Source organism: Armigeres subalbatus, chromosome 1 (genome assembly GCF_024139115.2).
Source record: "Armigeres subalbatus isolate Guangzhou_Male chromosome 1, GZ_Asu_2, whole genome shotgun sequence".
NCBI lineage: Eukaryota > Metazoa > Arthropoda > Insecta > Diptera > Culicidae > Armigeres > Armigeres subalbatus.
Window position 1 is genome coordinate 64250835 of NC_085139.1, and position 16269 is coordinate 64267103.

The 16269-nt window shown below is 39.2% G+C and overlaps 1 protein-coding gene across 5 annotated transcripts in view; it reads right to left on the bottom strand.

Moving 5' to 3' along the window:
- LOC134226463 (ankyrin repeat and fibronectin type-III domain-containing protein 1) overlaps nt 1-16269 on the bottom strand; it is a 668421-nt gene that overhangs the window by 305867 nt on the left and 346285 nt on the right. Inside the window, exon 1 of one of the 5 annotated variants that reach the window (XM_062707266.1) lies at nt 7575-7829. The exons of the other annotated variants lie outside the window; for them this stretch is intronic. The gene's annotated coding sequence lies outside the window, so the exon portion shown is untranslated. Of the gene's footprint in view, nt 1-7574; nt 7830-16269 lie in introns of those variants that run through there. 5 annotated transcript variants of the gene reach the window in all.

The following is a 16269-nucleotide window of genomic DNA, read 5'->3' on the forward strand; positions in this document are numbered from 1 at the left end:
TAAAGTTCCCTTTGGAAGAAAAGAGAGGCTGATGACATACTGGGAGCGAAGAGAAGCGAAGCGAAGAGGTTGGTGATAAGCAAAGTGAAGGGAAGCGGCGATCAATGCGAGCTATGACATACTGAAAGCGTTTTTCGGAGTGTTGATCTTGCAACAAATACAAGTGTAAAAACATGGATTTCCTCAGATGAAGAATATTTTGCTTCTCCAAGCATATTTAGCACAAAGAGAAGAGTGTTGAGGAGATTTATAGAATGTCGCAATTGAAAATCGATTTTAATATGTGAGCGATAGATTATCAACACATACAAACAGACGTAGGGCGTAGCTATGGTTAAACTTTTTGGGCCATGTTTTATTCCTATTTTACGTTTGCTCCTATGGAAAATCCATTAATTACGTAACGAGAAATTTCCAATACGACCCCCCTCCCTTTTTGTATGAAACATCTGAAAATTTTGCATGAATCGTCACACTTCGCCGACAACACCCCTCCCCCTTCAAGCGTTACGTAATTTATGGATGTTCTTCTTACAACATCTCTCTACACTGAAGTTGATTTCTCGGAGCTTCGCACATCATGAAAACAACTTCCACAAAAATCGTTTTGTCTCGGCAACCTTTTTGAAAAACGGCGTAAATAAACGCAAATTCCAAAAATCCGCAGAAAAAAGGGAAACCATTTCCCACCAGCAATGGCCGGCAAAAATTGGGACAACAATTTCCTTATCTATCGGATTGTTCCCGAAGTTTTAATATGCGGACAAAAGCAAAAATTGCGCAAAACCGATTTTCGTTGAAGTTGAAGAGCTTTTCAAGATACACGGTACGTATCTCCCGCGTAAATCGACTCCAGTGTAAACTCAAATAACAAAGCGATTGAATTGAACACAACAATTTCATTCGGTTCAAACACGCATTACAGATGCGTGAAAAATCTATCATTTGAAACTAATCCTAAATACGAGAACGATATTAAAATAACAAGTTCAACATCCATTTGTCTGTGGTAACAGCAAAATACGTGTTTTTTGTTTCAGTGTTTCTAAATGTATGGACTGCACCAAAATATTCCCAATTTTAATGAGTACCGCTACTATGAAAAACATCAGATTTGCTCCGTACATGTAGCTAAAACCATACATATTTTAATGTTTCCATTAACCAAATTAACAAAATAAACAATGTGAGGCATTCCACGGGGGCATGTCAGTCGATCCTGAGCGACCATTTCGAAAATATTTGAAACTCTGCACAGTTTTTCAATTTCATCTAAATCGTCATTTTTCGATATCAAATCTTCATATTGAGTCACGACTAACTTTTCAAAAGGGTGTATGTGAAAATGGTTCAAAAATATTTAAAAAGCTGCACAGCAAAAACGGAATGTTCGATTGTTATGATTTTTTCAGCAAAGTTAGACAACTGAATGGTGATTCTTAAGAAAATGTGCACAATAAAAAAAATTTTTTTTTTGCCTTTAAAAATATCACATATCAATAACCCTATCTTTTTTCGAACGTAATTTTTTTAGGGAAAACGGTCCATTATATTAGCTATCTACCATAAAAATTTGGTGATGGTAAACTAATAAACAAAAAAGTTATGACATTTCAAACATTTCACAATTTTCATATTTAGTAAAACAAAATTTTTTTCTGTGTAAGTTATTTCGAGAATTGCAGTTTGATGCAGATTTTATTGTTAAGGGACGTGATTTAAACAAGTTGTTTTCATGATATTTTGATTTAATTATTCATAGCATCTATAAGAAACTTAGACACGATCCAGTGTTGTGATCAAAAGTATTGATAGTGTCATAATTTTCATTGCACGTGACTGGCGAAAAATTCTTTTAATAGTGTTGAAACCTGTTGATAATAACGTTGATAGAAACATATCAGAAATGTTATTTTTAAGACAAAAGCTGCAAAATCAAAGATTTATATACACGTGTACGTCTATAGTTTACCTGCAAAAAATATACCTCTTAGAGAATAGACTTTATGATCGGGAGGAAACGGGTATCTTCAACAACAACAAATGCATGATAGGTACATACCATGACAATGCTCCCGAAAAAATTACTACTACTAAGGTTGTTAAAGATCTTATAGTAATTTTTCTTCAGTCAAGCAAATGACACCAAACTAGTCAGTAAAAACTTAAAAGTGATTTTGTTTATTGAAATATTACGAACAACATGAGTAGCCGCTTTCTCAACTGTTGTAGGCCGTTTGATGGAAAAAGTGTTCAAAAGAGTTACGAAATCTCACCGAAAGCACCATAGATAAACTGAAAGCGACTGGTTATGCTCCAATGTCCACATTGAATACAAATTTACGCATTTGCACGTCCTGCCGTCTAAACGTTGACAAAAGAGCAATCTGTATATCATCGGTTGAGCAGAGCGCAGGAAGTTCGAAAACGACAGCAACTGAGGAATTGCCAGATGTATCGACAACAACTGAGGAATTACCAGAAGTATTAAGTGCTGAGAGCCTTGCCACCGTACCATCAGCGAAATCTGTTTCAACAAATCAATCGGAAGATGAGTGTATCCAAAAGGTCAACATCGAACGCTTTAACGAGGGCATAGCTGGGATAAAAGTGACTCCGATTAAATGGAGTAAGATGGACTACGTTTATTACCCAGAGAAAAAATACCGTGAAATAAACGAAGCTGTACGAAGAAACCTCTTCAAACTAGGACCTGATGATGTGGAAAATACAGACTACGATGAGGTAATTATAAATATGAAGGAAAGGTTCTCGAATGCAGCCACGACAAGGAAAGAAAAATTATTGATTTTGTCGTTGCTGCCAAGTTCGTGGTCTATTCAGGATGCCATTGATGAGTTCAAAACCAATAGAAATACAGTAAAAGAGGCAAAACAATTGAAGAATAACTGTCTTTCAACCAAAAATACTAAGTCTAGTACTGCATTAACAGATGAGACAAAAGAAATAGTAGTTCAATATTTTGAAGATGATGAAGTAAGTCGAGCTATGCCTGGTCAAAAAGATTATGTATCAGTAAAAAAAGATGGAAAGCGTCAAGCAATCCAAAACGATTAATGATGACGACTTTGAAAGAAGCGTACACACGCTTCAAGGAAATTCACGATAATATTAAAATAGGTTTTTCCTCATTTGCAAGCCTTCGGCCAAGGCAATGTAAGCTTCTTTCCAATTCAGGAACACATAATGTGTGTGTGTGCACAACCCATGAGAATATTAATCTTATTTTACATAGTTTGAAAAGAATCAATTTAACAAAGGATATTAAAATGTTAACTGGTAGTCTTTTGTGTGAAAATACAACATCAAATTGCTATCTACGATCTTGTTCGGATTGTCCAGATTCTTCATCATTGGAAAATACTTTATTCGCTGAGTTTGAAGAAAAATATATTGATCAGTTATCATTTGAGCAATGGGTGACCACGGATAGGTGTGACATAGAAACTATTGTAAAACCTGTAGATGAGTTTGTGTCATATTTTTGCTTGAAATTAGAAAGTTTAATCCCTCACGATTTCATTAAAACAGAACAATCCAGCTTTTTAAAAATACGAAAATACATTACAAAATGGTGAATTTTTAGTCATTTGTGATTTTTCTGAAAATTACAGCTTTGTATTGCAAGATGAAGTGCAGTCCCATCACTGGAACGTACAACAAGCTACAATTCATCCATTCGTTATTTATTTTAATGGAAGTACGCAAATTGAACACTTAAGTTTTATTATAATTTCCGAAGATTTAAGACACGATTCAGTATCCGTAAACTTGTTCATTGCAAAAATGATTAACTTTTTACGCGTTGATAAGCATAAAGAAGTCAAAAAGATATATTTCATGTCTGATGGAGCAGCATCGCAGTACAAAAATCGTAAGAATTTTTCGAGCCTATGTCAATTTAAATCAATGTACGGAATTGATGCAGAATGGCATTTTTTGCTACATCACATGGCAAAGGTCCTTGTGATGCTATTGGAGGAACAATAAAGCGCATGGCCACAAGAGCAAGTTTAGCCAAAGAACGTGAGCATCCAATTAAAACTGCGAAAGAACTTTTGATTGGGCAAATCGTAGAAAAGAAAAGATTTAACCAAATTATCATTTTGTTTTACTACTACTGAAGAGTACGAAATAAAGGCTTCAGAGCTCAGCGAGCAATTTAATAACGCGAAAACGATCCAAGGAACCCAAATATTTCACTGTTTCATTCCATTGTCGGAAAATAAAATTAAAGCAAAACTATACTCAAACTGTGCTGATAATAATTCAAAAGTGTTCGATATTTTAAAAATTTGAATAAAAATAAATAACAAATAAGTATTAATAAACTGGTTTCATGATATCACAACCCATACCACAACTCACGCCCAAAACCCTTACAGTTTCTCTCACAACATTGTGTAACTGCCACATTTAATTTAAAACTTAGGATAATATTAATTCATTTTATTTATTTATACATATAATATTTATACATATAATATACATAATATCGATGAATACATAAATATGGAATATCATACAAACAACTTGTTTAACTCACGAAAGGCCCTTAAGAATAAAATGAGCATCAAACTGCGATTCTTGAAAAAAAAATACACGGAAATTTTTTTTTGTTTACTATATGTGAAAATTGTAAAATGTTTGAAATGTCATAACTTTTTTGTTTATTAGTTTACCATCACCAAATTTTTATGGTAGATAGCTAATATAATGGACCGTTTTCCCTAAAAAAATTACGTTCGAAAAAAGATAGGGTTTTGAGATATTTGAGTTTTTGTGACAAAATGATATTTTTAAAGGCAAAAATTTTTTTTTTTACTGTGCACATTTTCTTAAGAATCACCATTTAGTTGTCTAACTTTGCTGAAAAAATCATAACAATCGAACATTCCGTTTTTGCTGTGCAGCTTTTTAAATATTTTTGAACCATTTTCACATACACCCTTTTTCAAAGTTAGTCGTGACTCAATATGAAGATTTGATATCGAAAAATGACGATTTAGATGAAATTGAAAAACTGTGCAAAGTTTCAACTCAATAGAAAATCATGAATTAAAAATTTTCTTAAATTTTGATGCTGTTGCTTGGAATCGCTCATGTTGCTTTTCTCTCCCGCAATACTTTTCACCCACAGCCATTTTACACAACTGCGAACGAGGGTAAGCTCAAATCAACAAACATACGGAAGTGATCCTTTGCGATCTCGCGCGGTAAAGCACTCTATGAACTGCTTCGCCTCTTTGGCTGCCGCTTCTCGCCTCTTCTCATCGCTTCCACTATGACAGGTATAAGCGATTTCCATATATCGCTCATTGAGGTAGCTTTCACGCGGACGCTTCGCTTCCCTCTCAACTCTTCTAATCGCTTCTCTTCTCTCCCAGTATGGCATCAGCCAGAGGGCAATACAATTTTACTCAGACACTGAGTAGATGGAAGTTAGCGTGCGTGCCCGTTCTCCGTGTCCGCCCATCGTGGCCTCTCGAAAAGAAATGAAATAATGTCCATTATTCTGATGTCCGTGTTGGGAATGCATGAACGGGATTGGTGATCTCTAAAATTCATCGAAAGATAAAGGCGCTATTATCGTTCAAAATCTTACATGATTTCGTTACGGTCCCCAATTTTAGATTCCGATTTGACACCCAGTACCTTCAACATCCAACGTCAAAAAATAAATCCACTTTGAACGCAAGAACAGCAAACAGACTATGAAAGTAGATTTGTTTTTAGAATCCTCTCAAACCTTCCAGGAGAAAAGTAATTAGGGTAATTTTAGTTTTGTGTTTATGTTCGTGTCAAAGTTAACTTGGCATGATCCTTTGTAAAGAATTAGAAAGCGTTATCAAAAGCTTTATTATTATCTAGGAAAGAACAAAGTGCTATTTCTATTTCACTGACAAAATCAGCACTGTTTCACCGTTTTTGCAGCATTTCTGGTAGTATTCCGTCCGGTCCTGCAGATTTAAAAGATTGGAAAGATCTCCCTGTATTTTATAACCTGGCGTACGTAAAGATTTTGTCAGTCAAGTCTTGGGTGGCTTTTTTGTTTTATTAAACACTAGCAGCCCAATTCGTATTTCATTTGCATGGGAACCCTCTCCTTTAAAGCGGGAAGGGGTCTTAAACCATAATAGATACATTTCGTGCCTTTAAAAACCTCCATTTGCCTCTCGAGTTATGCAGAAATATGTTTTTCATTTGTATGGGAGCCCCCCTTCCCGGTCCCAAAAACCCCTGCATACAAATTTTCACACCGATCGGTTCAGTAGTTTCCGAGTCTATGAGGGTCAGACAGGTATTTTTATGTATTGGGGTAATTCAAATATGACGTTCACTACTTTTTGAGATTTCTATTCCCTGTGACGTCATTTTTGAATGACCCGATATAGATTTCAAGTGTTTTAAGTTCATTAACTTTTGACATTTACCTTTTGCATTAAAGCAATTCATCGCTTTCTGAATTCATCCACAGAATCGATCCAGAACAATGGGTTTCCATAATCAACTTTAATGTTTTTGTGAATAGTTCAATAATTATTATAGAAGTTGCATTGGGCATTGCTCTACTTCCACATGTCATCCAGGTGGGGGACATTTTCTGTTCAAATTTGTCATCAAAAAAACAAACCGAAACTTGATCGAAAGATTAGATCTCGTAATTTGATATGATTTGATATGATAAAAAATAAAGCAAAGATTTATTCAGAAAAATATATTAAGCTCTTTTAGTGGAATGTATTAAAACCGTCTAAGACGAATTAAGTACTGTCCATTTAATTCCACTAGTTAATTTTCGTTATCTTTGCAGATACGTATTTCGACCACAACTGTGTGGTCGTCTTCAGTGTCTTGTACTCGACTCGACTTCGTCGAGTCGAGTACAAGACACTGAAGACGACCACACAGTTGTGGTCGAAATACGTATCTGCAAAGATAACGAAAATTAACTAGTGGAATTAAATGAAAGATTTATTGTTGAACACAGAAATAATGTTGGTTGACAAAATAATCTGTGAACAAGCAGAAACTGAGGCTCCGCGCAGAACTTGTCCTAATGCATTGCAGGTGAACATTGATTTTACAAAAGCGTTACTTTTTTACATAATTCAGATGTTCCAATTGAGCTTGTTTCATTTCCCTTTGTTAGACACAGCATAGTATTCCTCTAGAATGGCATCACGTATCCTACGCTTTTAGTCACAAAGTCAACTTAATGCTCCGGCACACTATCATTATGTTAAAATTAAGTACTGTTGAACAAACAAGCCGTAGATAAATTTCGCACAGCAGTGTCCTATTTCAACAACAATTTGCCACCACACCGCAAGTTCGCACCTCCAAAACCTTTCCCAACTGGCGTTAGCATAATTTACAACTTTGTTTGCTGTTACATTTTCACGTGCCTTCACGTTCCTTCTCAAATCGGTATTCACATTTAGATGCTTCAGCGCTTTTGCGTAACGGATTTAACATTCGTTCTATCCACTATCGAGATTCGGCGGTATCCTGTTCCACCCATCCGATGTTGTAATTGAATTTGAACCAACCGTGCAATCGGAAAAATATTGCTCCCACTAGACGTTCTGCCAAACAAACATAAACCGAATTTTCCACTTGTTCGATTGGATGCGCGGACACGGAAGCAAGGCGGGTGCAAAAATGCAAATTTTTCTCCAAATTACGAACGCGTGCCCGACGACTAGTAGAACGCAGAACACCGAAAACAGTCCGTGCTGGCTCGATGGATTGATAGGTAAGGTAGGTGAAACCGTTGGAGATGTATAGAATTTTTACAACAACACGACGCGCCGCGTTCCATACCAAAACTGATTACAGCTGGGCTCTGGGCGCAGGCATCGAGCGCGACCGACGGACGGACGGCCTTCTCTTCTGATGATGAGCTGTGTTTGAGTCAACTTGCGATCGAGTTGCGCCGTACAGTGGCGTGATTTCTAACGAAAATCGAACAAAACATAAAAGCCATGTTGAAAGATAAAATAGTATCAACATCAGTTAACTTTGAGATTTCTGATCGACTAATGTTTCGGTAGATTCGATACACTTCAACGCCTATACGCAATACAAAAAACTGTGGCATACGGCTTTAAAAGTTTAAAGTTCTTGCGATTTAAAATAATCAGTTTTTTTTAGAATATATGTGAGCTTAACACGTTAATTCAACAAGGATATTTTGTCCATCTCCCGGCCACTGTGACCGCTCTGACTGGATAAGTTTAAACGGTTTGGCTTGGCTGGATAGAACGAAGAAGGGTGCTGCTGCGCTGCGCGCACTTTCGCCTTGTGGATGTTTTAGTGGCGTAGCAGAGTTGAGCTTCAGTCATATCATACGTTTGCAAAAGGGTCTGGATATGATGAGGGGCGGTCTGACTGTTGGTATGTGTCAACAGTCGGCGAAGCGCGGCGGCAATAACAACAGAAATCGTTGTAGCAAAGCAGCAGCAGCAGAGAAAAAAACATAGCGCTAAAAGTACTTGAGACTCGTGAATGAGGGTCAAAAGTGAAGGCGAAGAGAGATAGGGACGACCGGGGAAGGAGGCGAGCACAAGCAAGACAGCTGGTCACGATGATGGAATGAATCAAGGTGGATAGGGGTGACTGCTATTTGCGATATGGTTCTTGAGCAAAATTAGAGAAGTGTATCGAAAGGCAAAGATAATTGCGCATTAGTAATCGTGAAGTAAAGGTAAAACCGGTTTTGATTAAAACAATTAAACTAATTTTCTTTTGAACATCCCAGCCTTTGAAATATCAGTTCGAAAATTCCCCTATCCTTTATATGTTTGTGACGTGTCAATACATAGAAGCTCTAGAAGCTAAGCCAATAATTCAAAATGTGCGAACACGCTTGTGTTTCTTGTAACACCAACTCTATGAAGAAAAAGGATCCTGATACAGAAAATCCTTCGAGGGGAAATTACCTGAGCGGCACAGCATTGAACACAGTTGCGCTGTGTTAGTGAGTTGATTTTCCATTAGATCCTTTTTCACCACATATCATCTATATTTGAAGAGCACAAAGCACAGTTCCACAAAATCATGCTTTGAGTATTTGTAGATGGCTTTTCTCTGATTTGATTGTTCATTTTTATGTGAACTTTTTTATGACTTCATGAATCATTAAAAGACCATCGTTGGTAAACTTCTGTGGGTTTGTGGTTAGAACATCTTATTAGAAATATATCATATAGGAATTCGACAGGAGTTTTCAGAACTAACTTGGCTTACCCATTGCTTAGTAAAGTCCTCCTAGTAAGTACGTACCTGGAACGAAAAAAATATAGGAAATGTTATTTTGATTATCAAGAAATCTAATTTAGAAACATTGAGGAATTGAATTGATGAAATGCCGTGAAGCACCGAATTCCGTACAGCATCAAAATCCGTCCACTTCGTGAGATATCAACAAATTGAAAGCGTTTTAAGGGAATAAATTTATAAATAATATAAATATCATTTAATAAATATATTTTCTTGATCTTATACTTGACAGTAAGCTTTCTGTCAATTGAAGAAGAAAGTAGGGCCTGAAAATAAAATAACACAAAAAACAAATCGTCACCCGGCAAACGCTAAGTTTCAGGTGCCATTTGAACCGGTGCCAGCAAAAGGGCTACATAAACCATTTTTGTCGATTTTGTTTTTTATACACTAACGGCTTTTGTTACCGAAGATCTAGTAACGGATTAACGAAAAAGTGGTTTTTAACTAATTTCTGGTATATGGTAAGACGGTATAATGTGCCCCACCTGGCCAAAACGGCCCCATTTAATTTCTAGAAAACTATAACTAAGGGTCAAAATCAGTCGGTACCTTTAAATATTTGTAAAACCATCATACTATGTGAATGTGAAAGTATTTTTGTATTACATGTTGAAAATAATAGCAGAATACAAAAAGTTACAGTTTTGATGTAACTTTAAATGTTTGTTTGCTCAACATTCTGGAGCGGCGCTAGCATACTGTCCGCACTGAAACACTCAGTTGGGCAACAAAATAACTTTTCTCGGGGCTTAATATGATACAAAATTCCTTCCATCTTCAAAAATGTAACGTTTTTCGAAAATATGTTTCACTGGTCAAAACGCCCCAGTGTAGGCAGGACGATATGCTCTCACCAACTGGACACAAGGGCGGCGAGCTTGCAGCAGTTCCTTCCAAATTATATGGAGACTACTCAAGTAAGTTTTATAACGCTTTTATTTTAACTTTTATAACGCTCTTGAAGACCATAAATCACTCTACAGGAGTGTTATAGAACCAGCATGAAACCAAAATGTTACTAGGGATTTTGTTGGTTTTGTAATGTCAAGCATATAAGGATTTATAAGCTTTTTATTATGGGATTGATAAAATACCAATTAAGGGCTATGAAACGTTATTGGCTAAGGTGAGGTGTATTGCCCAGCACTTTTCGAAATCCATTTTTTCACGACTTTTCAAAAAAACTTTATTACGTGTTATCTGTTACATTTTTATATGAGTGCTCACGGGCAATGCATTTGCGACTTCCTGGACTACCAAATAACACAAAGTTTGCATAAATTGCGTTGCAAAGTAAAAATTTATCAAGGTATTGCCTTAGGGGGGGGGGCATATTATACCGTCTTACCCTATATCACAATGGCAATTTCGTTGCCAGGAAAAGTGGTACATGTACAGTTCTACCCATTAAAATCAGCCTATTGAAAAGAAAATTTGACAACATGGATGTTTCCGCATCATATTTCAACCCTATTTTGAGTTTCAAGATGGTTTACTGCCGTTTAAAATAATTTTACATGTAAAATAAATGTACATGTACCACTTTTACTGGCAACGATATTCGGTTTTTGTTGTGATTTTGTATAATAGTTTACAAGGGCGTAGCCAGAGGGGGGTCGTCGCCCCCCTTATATTGTGGAAAGATTGAACGGGTACTGAAATGAATTCCCTCAAACATGTGCACTTAATGATCCAATCATATACAGAAATAGGTGGTTGACATTCAAAACATTCCCAAAACTTATTAGGGCATCCAGGATCCATAATATTTGTTCGCAACAAACTAGGTCTACCCGCCCAGACTACATCCCTGGTTCAACCTCTGGTATCTGCAGTGATTATATCATCACCATCGCCAAACAACAATCGATCTGCAGCCTCACGAATGTTCTACGAATCGCCATCCGTAGAACATCATCACCATCCACGCATGTATTGCATAGGCACCAGCAACTGGATAGGTAACCGATAGAGGCGATAGAGAGTGAGTCCCTCACTCTCCGGTCAGCATTTATCGGCTCTTTACAACCGAACCTTGACCTCGACTGAAGGATGCTCGATCGACAGTTGGATTTGGTTCCCCGAAAAGAACACTGGGCAACGAGCCCATAAGCAGATTTTTTAATTCGTTAGTTTTTTAAGTCCAAATACATAGTAGTAAAGTGCACGTTGTTTGTGTCTCCTCTATAAAGTGTATTTTTAATAAATGTGTTAAGCTATTCCAACGATGAGATGTGCTTAATTTATTTTGGAATAACCGTGCATGTGATCCTGGTGGATGCTCCCGGATTAGAGGATTTATACCCAAGAGCTTCGGAGTTGAACTAGACTGATGCCTCAGTCTCCCCTGGATCCCCACTTCCCTCTCCATCCAACGGTCGATGTCGAACCATACTAAAGGGCTCATTCCACTCAATCGAAGATAAGGTATTCAGAAAGGTTCGCACAATATTTAAAAGTTCAAAACAACTTGAAACATTTCGGGCTCAAAAATTCTCCTTGAAATTCCTTCGGAAATTCTTCTAGGAACTTCTCCGGGCATTCCTCTCGGAAGTCTTCCTTTAATTTCTTCGGGATTACTTCCAGGAAATTCTCCGGGAATACCTCCAAACATTCAATAGCAAATCATCTAGCATTCCAATCTGGAATTCTTTTCGCAATTACTTCAGAATATCCTTCAAGAAATCCTCTAGAAATTTCTTCATGAATTTCTCCTGGAATTCGTCCAAGTATTTCCCCAGAAATTCTTACAGGTTTTTTTTCTTCAGGTACTTCTCCAGGAATTCCTTCAGGAATTTTCCGCGGAAGTGTACTAGAATTCCTTCCAGACTTCACTCGGAATTTACTCGGATATCTGCCAAGAGTTCTTCCAGAAATTTCTTCGGAACAATCCACAGGGATTTTGTTCAGCAATTCATCTGGGAATACTTTCAGGATTTCATCTGGGAATTTCTGCATTAATTCCTTCTGGTATTTTTCTGGGAATTCCTTCAGATATTTTTTCGGAAATTCCTTTAGGAACTTCTCTAAGAATTATTTCAGGACTTCCATGTGGCAATTCCTCCGGAAGTGCTTGTGGGAGTTCCTCCGGGAGTTCTTCCAGAAGTTTTTCCAAGAAATTCTCCGGTAATACCTCCAGGAACTTCACAGGGAATTCCTGGACGATATTTGGCAGGAATTTCACGGGAAATGGGATATCGGAAGTTCCTTCAGAAATATTTTTTCTCCTCCTCTAGGGTATTCCACCGGATGTTCCTCTGAAGTTCCACCAGTAGTTCCTTCGGGAATTCAATCAGGCTTTCTTCCAGGAATTCATTTAGCATTTCTTCTTTATCTACAAATTCCTCCAGAAGTTCCTTAGAGAATTTCTCTTGGAGTTCTTACGGGAATTCCTCCGGGATGTTCTTTTAAGAAATCTTCCGGGAATTGCTCCTGGAATTCTTACGGAAGTTCCTTTGGGAGTTCATCCTAGAATTCTTACGACAGTTCCTCCATGATTTCCTCTGGAAATTTTTCCTGTAGTTCTTCAATAAATTTCTCCAGAAGTTCCTCCGGCTGTTCCTCCTAGAACTCCTCTGATAATTTCTCCGGAAATTCCTATAGTAAATCCCCCGGGAGTTCCTCCGGAAATTGCTCTGGGAGTTCCCCGGGACCCCGGGAAACTACCGGAAGCATTCTCGGAAACAAGAGAATTCATCTTATAGACAAATCTCGTCAAGCTGAAACCTGTAGCTTGTAGCTGAACTATCATCATCATCAGAGGACCTCCCGGAGAATTCCCTGAGGAGCTCGCAGAGAAATTCTTGGAGGAGCTTCTGGTGGAAAATCTATTTGAATTCCTGAAAAAGCCTAAATAAATTCCAATTCCGGAAGAATTTTCAGAGGAACTGCCGATAGAACTACCGGAATAATTCTCGAAGGAAATCCTAGAGAGATTCTTGGTGGAAATGCCGGTGGAACTCCGGAATTCTTTCAGGATTTCATTGCGAATTAATGTAGGAATTCCTCCGAAAATTCCATTGTTGCTTTAATTTTCGGTATAATTTCTGTAAAAATTTCCGGTGGAATTCCTGGAGAAATTCTTTGAATTTTCACAAGAAACAATTCACGGAAAATTTTATGGAATTTACACAAGAAATTAGAAGATTTTTCGTGAAATTCTCAGGAATGTTTACTGGTAATTCTGCGGAATTTCCACGGAATATTCTTATTCTTAAAAATTATGGGAAACAGCACGAAATTATTTGAATTATTGCAGGGAATTCTGCAGAACTTATAAAGAAGTTCGTGAAGATTTTCTTGGAGTACATAATGGTGGAATTTTCGGATCAATTCCCGGCAAAATTTATGGTGGAATTCCTGAAGACACTACCGAAGAAGTTGCTGGAGGCATTCCTAAAGAATCCCTGATAGAACTTCGGATAGAATGCCAGGAGCAATTGTCGAAGGAATTCCTGGAGAAAGCTTGCATATTGATTTTTCTATCTTTTTTATGATAAATATTATTTAAGAGAGGATTTGTTTAGAAAATCAGATGTATGGTCCTAGTTTTCCTAAACTTATGGAAGAATGCATGATTTTTATAATAATTGTTATAGCCGATTTTATATTCTTTCTGAATACTAAGTTCGTTAATATTTTTCTCACTTTATTTAAAAATATCTGATGAGCAATAAATCACGCATTTTTAAATCCATTATTGTTTTAATCATTATTGTTTCGATGTGGTTTGGATTTGGTTTCATGTGTTTATATTCATGTGTTTTTATAAAACTACTATAAAACTACGATTTAGAAGACAAAGTTGGCCCCCCTTCTCGAAATCCTGGCTACGCCCATGGTAGTTTATCATTAATAGTGGTACATGTGAAGTTCCTCCAGGAATTCCTCCGGAAGTTCCTCCAGGAATTCCTCCGGAAGTTCCTCCAGTAATTCCTCCGGAAGTTCCTCCAGGAATTCCTCCGGAAGTTCCTCCAGGACTTCCTCCGGAAGTTCCTCCAGGAATTCCTCCGGAGAATCCTCCAGGAATTCCTCCGGAAGTTCCTCCAGGAATTCCTCCGGAAGTTCCTCCAGGAGTTCCTCCGGAAGTTTCTCCAGGAGTTCCTCCGGAAGTTCCTCCAGGAATTCCTCCAGAGGTTCCTCCAGGAATTCCTCCGGAAGTTCCTCCAGGAATTCCTCCGGAAGTTCCTCCAGGAATTCCTCCGGAAGTTCCTCCAGGAATTCCTCCGGAAGTTCCTCCAGGAATTCCTCCGGAAGTTCCTCCAGGAATTCCTCCGGAAGTTCCTCCAGGAATTCCTCCGCAAGTTCCTCCAGGAATTCCTCCGGAAGTTCCTCCCGGAATTCCTCCGGAAGTTCCTCCAGGAATTCCTCCGGAAGTTCCTCCAGGAATTCCTCCGGAAGTTCCTCCAGGAATTCCTCCGGAAGTTCCTCCAGGAATTCCTCCGGAAGTTCCTCCAGGAATTCCTCCGGAAGTTCCTCCAGGAATTCCTCCGGAAGTTCCTCCGGAAGTTCCTCCAGGAATTCCTCCGGAAGTTCCTCCGGAAGTTCCTCCAGGAATTCCTCCAGAAGTTCCTCCAGGAATTCCTCCGGAAATTCCTCCAGAAATTCCTACGGAAGTTCCTCCAGGAATTCCTCCGGAAGTTCCTCCAGGAATTCCTCCGGAAGTTCCTCCCGGAATTCCTCCGGAAGTTCCTCCAGGAATTCCTCCGGAAGTTCCGCCAGGAATTCCTCCAAAGAGTCCTCCAGGAATTCCTCCGGAAGTTCCTCCAGGAATTCCTCCGGAAGTTCCTCCAGGAATTCCTCCGGAAGTTCCTCCAGGAATTCCTCCGGAAGTTCCTCCAGGAATTCCTCCGGAAGTTCCTCCAGGAATTCCTCCGGAAGTTCCTCCAGGAATTCCTCCGGAAGTTCCTCCAGAAATTCCTCCGGAAGTTCCTCCAGGAATTCCTCCGGAAGTTCCTCCAGGAATTCCTCCGGAAGTTCCTCCAGGAATTCCTCCGGAAGTTCCTCCAGGAATTCCTCCGGAAGTTCCTCCAGGAATTCCTCCGGAAGTTCCTCCAGGAATTCCTCCGGAGAATCCTCCAGGAATTCCTCCGGAAGTTCCTCCAGGAATTCCTCCGGAAGTTCCTCCAGGAGTTCCTCCGGAAGTTTCTCCAGGAGTTCCTCCGGAAGTTCCTCCAGGAATTCCTCCAGAGGTTCCTCCAGGAATTCCTCCGGAAGTTCCTCCAGGAATTCCTCCGGAAGTTCCTCCAGGAATTCCTCCGGAAGTTCCTCCAGGAATTCCTCCGGAAGTTCCTCCAGGAATTCCTCCGGAAGTTCCTCCAGGAATTCCTCCGGAAGTTCCTCCAGGAATTCCTCCGGAAGTTCCTCCGGAAGTTCCTCCGGAAGTTCCTCCAGGAATTCCTCCAGAAGTTCCTCCAGGAATTCCTCCGGAAATTCCTCCAGAAATTCCTACGGAAGTTCCTCCAGGAATTCCTCCGGAAGTTCCTCCAGGAATTCCTCCGGAAGTTCCTCCAGGAATTCCTCCGGAAGTTCCTCCAGGAATTCCTCCGGAAGTTCCTCCCGGAATTCCTCCGGAAGTTCCTCCAGGAATTCCTCCGGAAGTTCCTCCAGGAATTCCTCCAGAAAGTTCCTCCAGGAATTCCTCCGAAGTTCTTCCATGAATTCCTCCGGAAGTTCCTCCCGGAATTCCTCCGGTATTTACGCCACGACGTCCTCCGGAAGCTCCTCCAGGACTCCCTCCGGAAGTCCCCCCATGTATTCCTCCGGAAGTTCCTCCAGGAATTCCTCCGGAAGTTCCTCCAGGAATTCCTCCGGAAGTTCCTCCAGGAATTCCTCCGGAAGTTCCTCCAGTAATTCCTCCGAAGTTCCTCCAGGAATTCCTCCGGAAGTTCCTCCAGAAATTCCTCCGACAGTTCCTCCAGGAATTCCTCCGGAAGTTCCTCCAGGAATTCCTCCGGAAGT